This window comes from Anguilla anguilla, chromosome 8, assembly GCF_013347855.1.
Source record: "Anguilla anguilla isolate fAngAng1 chromosome 8, fAngAng1.pri, whole genome shotgun sequence".
NCBI lineage: Eukaryota > Metazoa > Chordata > Actinopteri > Anguilliformes > Anguillidae > Anguilla > Anguilla anguilla.
The window spans coordinates 9,901,072-9,914,873 of NC_049208.1; the positions used below are offsets into that span (position 1 = coordinate 9,901,072).

Here is a 13,802-nt window from a genome sequence, read left to right on the forward strand (position 1 = left end):
AGATTCGCGACGTCGTTTCCCCTTTTCGAACGGAGGGGCGCGGGGGTGGGGGCTGCCGCGGAAGGTGCTGCAACGTGCGTTTCTTTTCTTCTTCTTCGAAAACCGACCCAGGCCAGCCGCTTAGAGCGCTCTTGTTTCGTCTATCTTTGGTATTTCGAAGAAGGGAGGAGAAACATAGTGTCATCATGGCAACGCCGCGGAAGGAGGGAAACCACATCAGCTGAAGCGCATCATGCTCACTTCCTGCGACTGCAGAGAGAGAGAGAGAGAGAGAGAGCGGTGCTTTTCAACAACTTTAAATGGCGCCTGGGTTCTTTCTCTGAACACTGCTCCACGTACCGTTTACTCAGGTTTTAAAGGTCATTTGACAGACTTTAATTGTAATTTAAGAGATTTAACAGTAGAGGTGGAAAGTCCAGGGGTCAGAAAGTAAAGGCCCTGTCAGCTCTGCCTCCAGGCTCAAGAGTTTCGCTAATTAGCAAATACAGGTGATTTAAACAAAATACTCTGGAGGATTTTTACTTACTTTCTGGATTTTACACCTCTGTTGTTAACGGGAAAATGTTTACTTGACCTATAGTACCAAGCACACACACACACACACACTGAATACATGCTCCTTCAAAGTCTGACAAGTAGTAATGTTTGCTGAAGCAAAGGCTTTTCTTCCCCTCCTGTTTTACCAGGAATTGGCAGCCCATGTGAGATATATAACAGTCATGAAAGCAGGAGAGTGCAATTGGATGCCAGGCAGGTGGAGGGAAATTCACAGCCAAAGGAAGGCCGAGAGTGAGTCCTGATGCCTTGATGCCAAACCCTTCTGCCCAACGCTGTCAGCCCAGCAAGAGGTCCAAGCAGACATAGGCCCTGCAAACAGGTATGATGATTACACACGGGTGAGAAGCAGACCTGGGTCAAATACGTATTTGTTTTGGATTCAAATACTTGTCTACGCTTTGCTGATCTTGTCTGGTGTATTTGGAACCAATTGAATACTCCCAAAAAGTACAAACCCGACCTTTTGGTCATATTGGCAGGCTCAATTAGACCAGGCAAGATCAACAGAGCACAGAAAAGTATTTGAATCCAAGACAAATACCTATTTGACTTGACCCAGGTCTGGTGAGAAGGTTGCATCTTTGAACAGCATTTTTTCAGTCACTGTGTGTCTAGCAATCTCTGTGTCTGAAATGGTGGAGGAGAATAGGGTAGGGGTGGGGGGTGGGGGGTGGGGGAGGATGATGGGGGGGGGGGGGGTTTGGGTGACTGATTACAAGGCTGTGCAGCTATTGACAAAGTGTCAGAGAGCCTCACCATTACTCTCCCGCCACTGGCCACTCTAAACGCCTCAGAGCGCGCCCCCCCACCCCCCCACCCCCCACCCCACCCCCCCCAGACCGTAACGCAGACTTCACTGCAGATAACTCCATCTGAGCGGCTCTGAAACTCTACAAAACGTCGGTTTGGCAGAGGGGGTTTTTTAAGTCCCAATCGGTTAAATGAAGAATAAGACGTATGAAATATGGAGTTGCTGTTGCTTCAGCAAACACTACCTGTCGTTTATAGTAGTTGAGTGGAATAGAATTATCCTCCAACATGTCTCCCGTGATTATTATTAATCCTCAAGAGTGACGCCGATCTTAAACTGACGGCCGATCATAGCTGTGGGAGAAAAAAAGAACGTCTGTGGTGGTGACGCTCAGTGAAATTGAAGCAAGGCGCACGATCTGTCGCAAGTCTCTTTTCGCTTAAATATCTATCGATCAAAACCGTTTTCAGACCGTTTCGCATGGGCAGCGGCACACGAGAGTGAATTTATCTGTCCGTTTAGCGTAACGACCTTCTGTGTTTTATGTAAAAGAGGCGCTGTCATTTGTCCCTTTCTCCGCCTCCCTCTGACTGTAGATGAGCTGGCTTGTGTTAAAGTGATATGCCCTCATTTTGGGTCCCCAAAATGCGTCCCCCCCCCCCCCCACCCCTCTTTCATAGCGTCGTTTGCGAGCTGTCATCAGGCCCAGGCTACGGTGCTGAGCACAATAATGCAAACAAGCAGTTTTGAAGCAGAACATCATAAAAGCATGATGAGACAGTTCTGCAAGCTGAAACGGCATTGCAACTGAACACTTTTACTTTTAATTTCGGCGGATGAACTTCAACTTTCGCATTCGTTTTCACTCCCAAATGAGCTGAGTTTAGATAAACTGGACTTGTTTGAGGTGAACTGAACCTGTATCTTGATATGCCCCATAGATGCCACTGTGAAGCTAGAACAGAAACCTTTGCAATGATACTGGTGGGTAAAACACTATCAGAACTGATAGGATTTATGGAAAATACTATGAAAACCAGGTCCAGGTTGAAAAATAAAAAACAAAACACGGAATTTCCCTTTAACACTGGCTTTGGGTAAGATGGGTCTTTCCGTTGGAGGTGATAGCATAACCAGAGCCGTATTCATAATCACCTCCCATCAGCTTACGTCAGGCGGAGTCCTGGCCAGCTCTTCAGCCTGCTCTTCTGCTATTCCAGTTTCGGCTACACGGCGTAGTACAGGGATCAGCAACTCACGGTCCTCGAGGGCCGAGAACTGCTGGTTTTCCACCCTCCCTTTGCCTGGGAGTCAGGTGTGAAGAAGACGGTCTGGCCAATCAGTAGCACTAATTACCCGGGAGAAAAGAAAACCAGGGCTGGATTTGGATTCGAGGGCCAGAGTTGATGATGGCGTAGGAGGATGTAGGATTCACTGAAGCTGCAGGGGTTTCAATGAGCACTGTCGCTCACTGAAGTCGCTAAGCGTTGCAAGAATGAAAAAATAAAATAAATAATTTTTAAAAACTTCTAGAGCAGACGCACTATAACCTGCCACTTCAGATTACGCCTGGAGAAATGGAGCAACGAGCCGAGTATGCGCGGCGGCGGAGAAGAGCACCCGCCGTGTTCCGAAACGCAGGAAGCGCCGTCGTTCAGACGACGGCGGCGGGGTTAACCGTGGCCCGAGGCCGAACGGAGCCGAAACGTCTGCTCTTCACACAAAGCGGACGCCTCAGATCCGACGCCGCCGCTCGATTCCATTTGCAACGCAAAGAAAAAGAAGAAAAGAAAAAAAAACTGTACTCCTGAAGATACGGTTTCCACTGAAGGATTATTATTATTTTTTTTTTTTTAAGTGTCCTGTTCCCTGTGATTTATTGTGCCTTATTGCATCCCTCGCAGAAAGCACCAGAGTGCAGCTCAGGGAACAGACGGATTGCTACATGCAGAAAATGAAAATGAACCGTCTGTCTGTATGTGGAAATGGGCGACGGGAAGTGGTGTGGTTCACTAGTGATGGCGGTGATAGAGGCCTGGTAATATAACGACTTAATATCCTGCCAGTCATTAGTCGGGTGTCTAGTGGGAGGTAATATTGATTACGGTGACCCCCCCCCCCCTCCCCCCCGGTCCTCCCCCAACCCGGTTCCTCAACGTTACAGTATTGAGGCGGTATCATCAGATTGTTGCAAGGGAGCCCCTGAGCAACATGGCGTCAGTGAAGCCCCTGAGCAACATGGCGTCAGTTTTCTCCATCAGATTTGGATATGGTTTCACAATAAACGCTTTGCAGAATATATCCGCTTTAAATAATGTGAGGGCTGACTGGGCTGTTTTTTTAAGCTCATTTTCTTTTGGGGGAAATGAACGACCTGTCCCTCTTCCGGCTCACATCAGCAAAGGGCTGCAGAAGGACATTTTCGCTGGGTGTACAAACCCACCCATTCTGGATTTCCGGGGTCATTATGTAAATTTGGGTTTTTTCAGAGGCTTATGGATCCTCTTCTCTTTGCAGCAAGCATATGAAATGCGGAGCTTGGAGAGAGCTGCGTTCATCACAGTGTGATGTTCCCTGCTGAAACAGCACCGATAGATTATGGCAATTTGTGAACGGCGTTCATTTTATCTCCGTTCGAGCGCTGGCTCTGTTCAAGTTGAATTCACGCTGTTAAGATTGCATTTAGCATCGAACATTTTGCCGTGTATTATGGATTGAAACAAGATCCTCAGGCCGATTTGGATCATAGCTTCCTTTCCCAAGAGGGAAGCGTGACGGATTTGACGACAGATACAGAAAGCAGAAATCATCTTGCCCCCCCCCCAACCCCAACCCCAACCCCATCACTGCATTAATGGCATTAACAAATTAATAATTCACACGCCACAGACATCCACCTTGTAAGACCGCAGCCTAGCAACGAGCTGAATTATCTTCCACTCGGTGTCATGCCAGTTGAGGGACATCAACTGACGTCTGAGAGCAGCGCTCTCGAGTTTGAAATATGATCCCGATGAAAAAAAAAAAAAAATGGAACCTGATCCACGGAGAAAATGATTTATCTGCAATAATTTATCCCTTCGAGACTCGAGGCGAAAAAACGAACCAGGAAGCCATTTTTTTTTTTACGCAATAACTGAACAGGGAGGGAGGAAGGGAGGATGAAAGAAACCGAAAGAAAAGAAAAGGATGTGACCGAAAAGATGTGTTTCGGAACAGACGAGACGTGGGAGAGCACGGGACAGTGCTGAAAATTTATTTTTTTGCCTCTGAGCATGGCTTTCTGCTCCCGTCTCCGAACAGACGGAGTGTAAACGTGAGACTACAAAACCACCCGCCGCCTCACCTCGCACGCCCCGGTGTATTTCGACACGTGTTTTTGCCGTGCCCATGTCCTTTAAAGAAAAAAAAAAACAAAAGGAACGAAGGTGAAATCGCAGCCAAAAAAAAAAAACAAACAAAAAAAAAAAAAATACCAAAACCCCCTCAGGGTGAGGGAGTGAAATGTGAGATTGCTGGATGCCTCTCTCTGCCCCCTGGCACACTAACATCAGGGCACAGTTCACAACAAGCGAACAAACCAACAAACAAACGAGCAAACAATCAAACAAACCAACAAACAAATAAACAGAACAAAGAAAAAAACTGTACGAACCTAATGAGAAAAACAGGGAATCCAAATGTCAAGAGAGGGGTGTAAATCTAGGTGTAGAGATGTTTTGACACACAACAGACTAGGTTATCCCAAGCATAACTCAGGTCTATAGCTGGGCTGCATCCTAGTTGGACTAGAAAAACTTTCACTTTTCAACTAAATCTGCTCCGGGTTTTCACCTGAATGCCTCGACGACGTTTCACCTACTTTTCACCGCAGAAATGTACACGGGAGAAACAGGAAACGCTAACGCCCGAGGGCAGTAGTCTCTGTAGCCCAACCGTCTCCCTGCTCGTACGTGGCATTGCCAACCCTCGCGGGCACAGGTCCCACGCAGTGGAGCGCTTCCCAGGCTGCACTGGTGCCTGGGGCACAGGAAGTGACGATATTCCCCTGGCAAGAGGGCAAGCTTTGCTGGGACAGGGTTGCCAGAGGTGTGGGAGGAAGACCGTTTTTGTCATCACCACCTGACAACAGGTTTTTATAACTCCCAAACTGTATACAAAGCATGCAACCTGTGCACTTAAACCTTTGAATAGGTTTTCCTGACTCATCAGGATTAACCCTTTGGCTCATCAAGAAAATTTGCCAAAAAATGATCCCACTCAGTTAAGCAGAGCGCTTCAGGGTTCAACAGTCAGGTGTTTCGAAAGAATTCTTCATTGCAGGAATTTGATTTGCGCTGAATGGATTGGGGTTCAAACGCCAAAATACCTGCGTGAACTACACCACTGACCCACCGACCACGGCTCTCCCACGGCCCATTACATTACAGGCTTTTGGCAGACGCTTTTATCCAGAGCGACGTACAACAAAGTGTACAACCATAACCAGGAACAAGTATGACGAAAACCCTAGAGAGAAGTACCGGTCCAAGTGCAGGGAACAACCGCATAGTTCAACTTGGACCCTGAAGGTTAAACTGATTAATACTAACACAACGAGAACAGCAACAACGCAGTCTATGGAAAAAATACAAGCAGTAGTTAAGACAGGTACATTAACTAAGTCACCTACGAAACAGCTACCTAGTTACAACCCTAAGCTTACGATCATTTAAGAGATTACAGGGAGGTAGGGAGGGATGGGGAGAGGTGCAGCCTGAAGAGGTGAGTCTTCAGTCGTCGCTTGAAATGGGTCAGTGTCTCAGCTGTTCTGACCTCCACGGGGAGGTCATTCCACCATCGTGGGGCCAGAACAGACAGGAAGTTCTGGAAGTGCAGGTGCAAAGAGGGGGAGGTGCCAGGCGTTCTGAGGTAGCAGAACGGAGGGATCTGGCTGGCATGTAGGGTTTGAATATCTTGTGGAGGTATGCTGGGGCTGATCCCTTGACTGCCTGGTATGCTAGGACCAATGTTTTGAATTTGATGCGATCCAGATCTGATGCCGTGACCGTATGACCGAACACACACCGAACAAACGGTTTAACAGGATCAGCCAACGCAGCACACCTGTTTTTGTTTATCTCAGCAACCACACACACACACACACACACACACATAACGACAGCACTGTGGCAGACTGAAGGCATTAGCACGAGTGTGACGAGTGTATTTGCACATTCTACGCACAACACAGTAGACGACAAATTTTTTTTTATAATTTTCTTCACTCCGTCAGGCATCGGGATAATGAGGATGTAAATTTCGCGTGGCGGTAAATCGCCAATCAGAGATCAGCGATGATTTTATCTCCACGCGAGATTCGAAGCCACGTCCGAGACGACGGACGGGCAATTAAGGTCGATCAGACGGAACAGATTCTGCACTTTTCTCACAGCATTTCTATTTGTCTTTTTTTTGGGGTTTTTTTTTTGGTTCCTTTACGGCGACGGCAGCGACGGCGAGCTCGCCTCCGGGGCTGGCGGACGGCAGCCAATCGCTCACGGCGCCGCCGCCGCCGCCGCGGCAACAACATAGATCACCGGCCAATATAAATCATTCAGCGGGGAAATTGGGACTCATCCGTCACGTTTATCGCCGACTCGATACATAGCTCAGCGAGCCCGCTTCGCGCGTGTCACTTCCTGCGCGCGCTCAATAATACGTACCCCTCTCACTGTGTGTGTGTCTCGCCCTCTCTTGGGGGAGGAAGAGGGAGCGTCCGAGGCAGACACTATCCCCCGCCCCTCCACCCATAGCCCCCCCCTCCCCCGCCCCCAAAGGACCAGGCAGCACTGGTCAGCCCCGCCCCCCAAACGCCCCCCCCCCCCCCCCCCCCCCGCCCCCAAAGGACCAGGCAGCACTGGTCGGCTCCGCCCCCCAAACGCCCCCCCCCCCCGCCCCCAAAGGACCAGGCAGCACTGGTCAGCCCCGCCCCAGAGCCGTGACTTTGAGTGATGTGATAATCAAGATGAGGCTCCTGCAGGGCCTATCCGCAGTCTGCCGCAGCGCTTTTCACCTGCGTCGCTGCGTGATGCGACAGAATCCGCAGCACGGTCCGAGATTTTCTAACATGGTGACTGGGAGAAAAAAAAAAGTGTGTGTGTGTGTGTGTGTGTGTGTGTGTACAGGTACTGCTGGAGAAAAACAGAGGGTAGTATTCATGGGTTCCAGGCTCAGTTAATCCCAGCCCAAGACATTCTGTCATCATTTCTATCTTCAATGAACCTTTAAAGTATTTCAAAAGAGGCTATGTTTCCAGATTCTCTCAGCCTCCCAGCTCCACATTTTGTGTCTAGCTTGTTCCTTTAATCCATGTTGCAAAGTGACACCACATTCAGCCAGATTCTGCACGTCAGAAACAACTGCAGTTTGCAGCACTCCTGGGCGTAAATGTGCTTCACCGGTGCTAAACAAAATATATCTTGCAGGTTCAAGTTCAAGGCGTTTCTTTATTGTTGAGCCGAATGGGTGGATGGTGCTAGCGGTGGGGGGGGGGGGGGGGTGTATCAGAAAGGAGGGTTTCTGTCAGCAGGACATTCCCTGCACCAACACTCAAGAAGTGTGATGGAATGAAGGCACTATTCTGCCTGAACACCAGTTCTATGCGGGGAGGAATATTCTGCTGCAATGGCTGCATAGTTTGGAAAGAAGTCTGGAGAGGCCAGTCTGCAGACTCCAAAAAATTACAGATGATGCCATCATCAATGGGCAACAGGCATGGGCACGCTAAACTAACACACCTTCAACCACAGAGGAACTAATTAGGGTAATGAGCAGGTGAAGTGATTGGTTGGAATGAAAACCTGCACACTCTCGGCCCTCCGTGGCCCGTGATTGGGCACCACTGTGCCAGACAATGCAATCAGGCGTCCCAAATTAGAACAGAAATAAAAACCAAAGTCAATTACTTTCGCTTACGTGCATTACAAAGTAAAAAAAGTCAGTCATGTATAATTAACGAAAGAAATGTCAGAGAGAGAGAAAGGTAGATAGAGCCGAGCGTATCAGTAGCGTGAACCTTGTTCTTGATCAGTAAAACTCATAGTTCCATAATTTACATTTTAGGAAGTGGTACTGGGGCAGGTGGTGTTCAAATGGATGCACAGTTCAGAATTACTAATCTCTCACAGACTCACTAATGGGAGCCTATAATGACTCAATTTGCTTCAGAGCAATCGAGGCTCAGATTGAAAAACGGAACCTGGGTTATGTTTATATGGAGGAAAACATCTTCGACAAAATCAACATCATTAAGCCAAATGATATAAAAAAATCAAGAAATAACTTTTTATTCGGTACATTTACATTTTTGTAATATTTATTATTTTAAACCTCACACTACTGTGAAAATGAATGCTGTACACTCAATTGGAAAGTTCACTGAATAGAATATGTTTGTTTTTCTAATTTATTCCAAGATTAATGATTACCAGTTGATAATGATAATGACAATGATAAACAGTGGAAATTTCTGAGTGCATGTAATTTTGGATGAAATTTATGTCAGACACTGTGAAGGTTTTAAAATGACCTCATATAACTGATTCATTGCACATCAATAATGCAAAACGGATGCAATATCACTTCCTCTGTTCATAGTAGTGCACAACATGATATGTATATATGCTCACTGATATCTCATTACAGTAAAAAAACAAAAAAAAACAAAAATTCATCAATGGAAAATATAAATGAGGTTTCTGGATCTAAAACCCTATGTGTCCCTCGCACGAATACTAATCAATTATAGAATAAAACCTAGCACTATGCCATGTAAATATTAATGTTTGGTGTAAAGAGAGTATGGTTCTTCATATCTTTCTTTGATCCTGCACATGTCCTAATACTTCTTCCAGTTATCAGGAAAGTAATAAAATATGACCACTCCATGAATTAACATAAAAAATACACTAATATAAATTTAATAAAAAATGCAGAGAGGAGTAAAAAATGGACAGGTTTGGAACCACCCCCCACCCCCATTTGAACATTCCAGTCAGCCTGTGACCAGTCTTACGTGTGATCAGATTACCCCCCCAACTGTGGGAAGATTCCAGTTACAGATCATATCAAACGCAGGGACCGGCCCGGACATGCCCCCAGCATTAGTGCGCCCCGGGAAAGCAGTTAAACAAAGGGGAGTATTGTGGGCTGGAGGAGAAGAATAACACTATATACATGTACATACAGTCTGTGCACAAGGATGAACAAATGCACTGACATAAAAATGCATGCTGTTCTTTACAATAGTGCATCACTGTAATGACAGGGATACATCCTTTGATGATTAATGGAGCGGCCAGTTATACTGAAAAATCTTTAATGCCTCATGTGTTCTCTTATGATGATGATGATGATGTTGTCATTCAAGCTAAAACAAGAGTACCCGAGGACACATATATATTAGATCTGTCAGTCTTGCATAATAATACTAAATATAGTATGCACTTTGGATGAAAAGCGTCTGCCAAATAAATGTACTGTAATGTCATAATATAATTCACTGTTTTTAAACAAAATTGTAAATGAAAGGAGGCAGTTGACTGAATGAAGACATACACAAATATATGTAAAGAACGGGGAGATGCAGTCAATAAAAAAGACATCAAAACAATTAAGGAAAATGAATCTATCCGTGCTCAGGCTGTGTGGCTGGCAGCTGTTCAGTCCATAGATTGGGAACAACACTTCCCTTTAAATGAAGATCCAGATATGTCAGCGTCCATTTTGTTTTCATGAGATCATGAAGTTCTGGCTTTGGGGGAATTTGGGGGCCAGGAGCATAAACAGAGAGAAACGGAAGATAATTTCCCACTATTTAAAAATGTGTTTTTTTGTAATTACAGGATTTCTTATCCCGAAGGGCAGAGCAATCAATCCCGAAGCGGTACTTTCTACTTTCTTCTTCTCAGGCTCTTCCAATCTCATAAGAAATACGAGCAGCCACGCCCTCTCCCACCGCAAACTGTACGCAGAGGTAAAAGAATCAGAGTCGACGCTTCCTGTCCCCGTCCGCCCGACTCAAGAACATTTCCCAGCAGCCAACGGGGTGATTCATTAGCGGAAATTAAACACCGCGGGGTTGGCTGGAAGCTCTGGGATGTGGGGGAAACTGTCATTAAGTTGTCAGCCTCCCTTTGCTTTATAGGCTTCGAAGGTTCTCCGTCCTCTCAGGACGCATCTCGCGACCGGGGCGTGTAATTTAGGGGAGAAACAAAAACACATGCGCTGGAACACATGCGCTGCCCAGGATGACCGGCAGCTGGTCTTTTTCGTGTCTGTTTGTCAAGGTTTGTTTCACCCACTTGTGGCGGGCAGCTGGTAGCAAATGAACGTTTCAGGTGTCTCCTGTTCCCGGTGCTGGGAGTCGAGCGATCGAGCATTCTGGGTAAGGAGGAATTCCATGGCTGTGATTGGCCGTTTAATCAATTATTCAAGTATGTCATTGGCTGGTCTGTATTTGCCCCTAACCTTAACTCCCAGTGTCAATTGTAGCGTGCCTTTTTAGTGCGCACTTGTGTATTAAGACGAGTTTCCAAAGTACTGTACTTTAGGCACTACACAGCTTTAAATAAAGTGGAATTTAAAGCACGCTACAATCGGGATTCGCATGGGACTACGCTAACAAGCTAGGAAGCACACTGCAATTGGGAATAAGGCAATTTGGATTTGACCTTGATCTACATCCAGGAAATACTTGCAGTCTCGAGAAAATCCCATGCTACCTCGAAGGCATGCTTTAACTGACCCGCATAATTTGAGGTCCAGTCCTTAACATGGCCAAAACCGTTTACTGGAAGATACCTATATTTAGCTCTAGTCCAGCGGTGCAGCAGAATGAAAGATGGATAAATTCTGTCTTTTTTTTTATTTTTTAGCTCTCTGCATCAATCAAAAACAGTCTCAGCCAATCCCAGGCTGTTGTTTCGGTTCCCCCCCAGCCGTGCACCAAATGGCCTCTTCTGACCCGCTCCACTTTCCCCCCCCCAGCCTCCACAGTAATCATTTCCTGTGACAAGGATGACGTCCTCTTGCTCGAAAAGGTGCTCGCTGCGCTTTTTCCCATGCAAACGCACGGAAGGGGAAAAAGCAGGAATCCAGTTCCGTGAGTCGCAGGCGTGCTGAGAGAGAGTGCTAGCATTAGCACCGGGGGGGGGGAGGGGGGGCTAAGCACAGCACAGCACAGCTCGGCTCGGCTCGGCTCGGCTCGGCTCGGCTCAGCTCGGCTCAACACCGCCGCCGCGCTAATTTGGGCTTCGTTTGACGAGCGGGAAAAGCACGCCTGAGGGCGGAGATAATGTGAGAGCGCCGAGTCCTCCGCTGGCTTTCAGAAGTGGTCAGAGCTCCCCCCCCCCCCGCCCCCCCCCCCCCCCCACGCTGACTCACTCACTCGTGTCCCCGACCGACCAATCCGGTGGTCGCTGACTCCGCGATAATGGCTGCATTATGAATGGGCGGCGTTCTGGAAATACACTGTGTAAATAAGAAATGGATCATAACATAACAGTTGGGGGATGAAAAAAAAAAAGAAATGATAATACCTTTTAGATGGTATGGGCAGTGCTTGTTTTTTTTCATTCGCGGTTTATGCCTCATGCCTGTGTAATCACGGATGGCACTCCGCAAGCAACTTACGTTTCTGCCATAAAGCCCCAACTTTGCTGCGGTATTTCGCGGGTTTAAAACAGGAGAAGTGGAGTCAAGTCGTGTGCGCAGACCTTGTAATAATCTGTCAGTCCGGCAAGCGGACTGATTTTGCCATTTCTCTTAATAAAAAGCCAGCTAATATACTACATGGCCAAAGAATAACACTGCTGATTAATGGGCGTTTTAAACAAAGCGAAGAAAGCAACCTTGGATTTAGTGGCTAACGTGGAATCCCACTGTCAGTTCCGGGCGGGTTTCCACCCAAATTTCCCACATGGAGGGAGAGAGAGAGACAGAGAGAGAGAGAGCACTGACACAAAATCAAAACCGAAAATCTTCTCCCGTCCTCCTCACGGATTCCAGACAAAAATAAACTAAGACAACAAAGAAGATGAACCAGAGCAAACCCAGCAAAAGCTTTTCAGCTTCTGCTTTCTTCAGCTGGCAGATTTGTTTCATTTTGTTCTTACACACAGACTCTCTCTCTCTCTCTCTCTCAACTCAATTTCTGAACAGGTGATGTTTCTGAGTTATTCACATAGGAGGACCTGGGAAAACACTAGAAGAAGCTAGAATGAAAAACTGAAAGAGAAGCAGAGATAAAGAATACGAAGCAGCTGGGCTCTGAAGATGGAGGCGCCAAATGGGGTTAAAAGGCCACAACATTCACTGCTCACGTTTGGCAACGTAGCGGCTCGGAGAGAAAAATTGTCGACCCGGTGTTCTGGTCAAGGTCATTGTAACTTTTTTGCGTGTGCTTTATCTGGGAACGTTGCTGCTTTTAGTCCACGCTAAAGCCTCGGTGGAAGATTTCCGTAAAATTTTTACCGGGACGTGATCTGGCAAATTGGTAAAAAAAACGTCTTACGTGGAAAATCTACTCCTGCTTCCGTTCACACGCGGTGCTGACATGGAAAATGTGCTGGAACATTAACAGGTTAACCTCCTCTGGAAAGTACAACTGCACTGTCTGACAAGCTCATTCTTAACCTTGCCCATGAGGTCATGGACGACCCCTCCCATCCATTATTCGACCGTTACGGACTGTTGCCATAAGGACGAAGACACCAGACGCCATCAACACAAAAACAGAAAGAGCACTCACCTCCTTCATTCCTAAGAGTGTCACTCTCTTGAACAAATGTCTCCCAGTGCAATGTCCCTAATGTGAATGCTGGTTCTACCTTTGTGCATTTCAGTTTGTATCTCTTTATTTCCCTCGTATGCTTTCATGTATGACTTGTTTGTGATTACTGTCTGTTATTGTGACTTTGTTATGTGTTTATTGTATCGCTCATTGTGTGCAAGCAAAATTCCCTTCGGGGCAATAAAGGTTTTCATTTATTAAGAAGCACGTGTTGCTACTGGGGGCTACTGAGACGGTGCTGTCTGTAAAATGCAAACAGATGCATCTAATGTGAAATTTTCCCAAGGCACTTTTTACCCCCACACCTCCCCCAAATCCTTGATCTTTCCTTGCCTCATTGTGTGTTGCTCTCAAAGTGGGGCCGTGACTAAATTAATCCCATTAGTGGGGATCTCATTTTCATTTTACGAAAAGAAGGTTAGAATTAAGGGACAATTACCAGTCGCAAACAAAGCACTGAGCCAATACGGTCACTATTCATTTCCTTATCTGAGTGCTGTTTTGCGATCTCTGGGCCCAAAAGTGACTTCATTAATCTGAAACTTCACATTCTGTCCATTCATTCCAGTGGCAGAGATGAGTCAGACCGAACTGTTTACCAAAGTAGAGTGCGGAAAAGCACGAGCCAGGTATGTAAACCAAGCTTTTAAAATGTGATTC

At 46.6% G+C, this 13,802-nt stretch overlaps 1 long non-coding RNA gene across 1 annotated transcript; it reads left to right on the plus strand.

Annotated features, from left to right (window-relative positions):
• The first annotated feature begins 16 nt into the window (after positions 1–16).
• LOC118233002 lies at positions 17–13,742 on the plus strand. Its single transcript, XR_004766438.1, has 3 exons — positions 17–359; positions 687–877; positions 12,512–13,742. It is a non-coding gene; the product is annotated as an uncharacterized LOC118233002 (long non-coding RNA).
• The last annotated feature ends 60 nt before the right edge of the window (positions 13,743–13,802 follow it).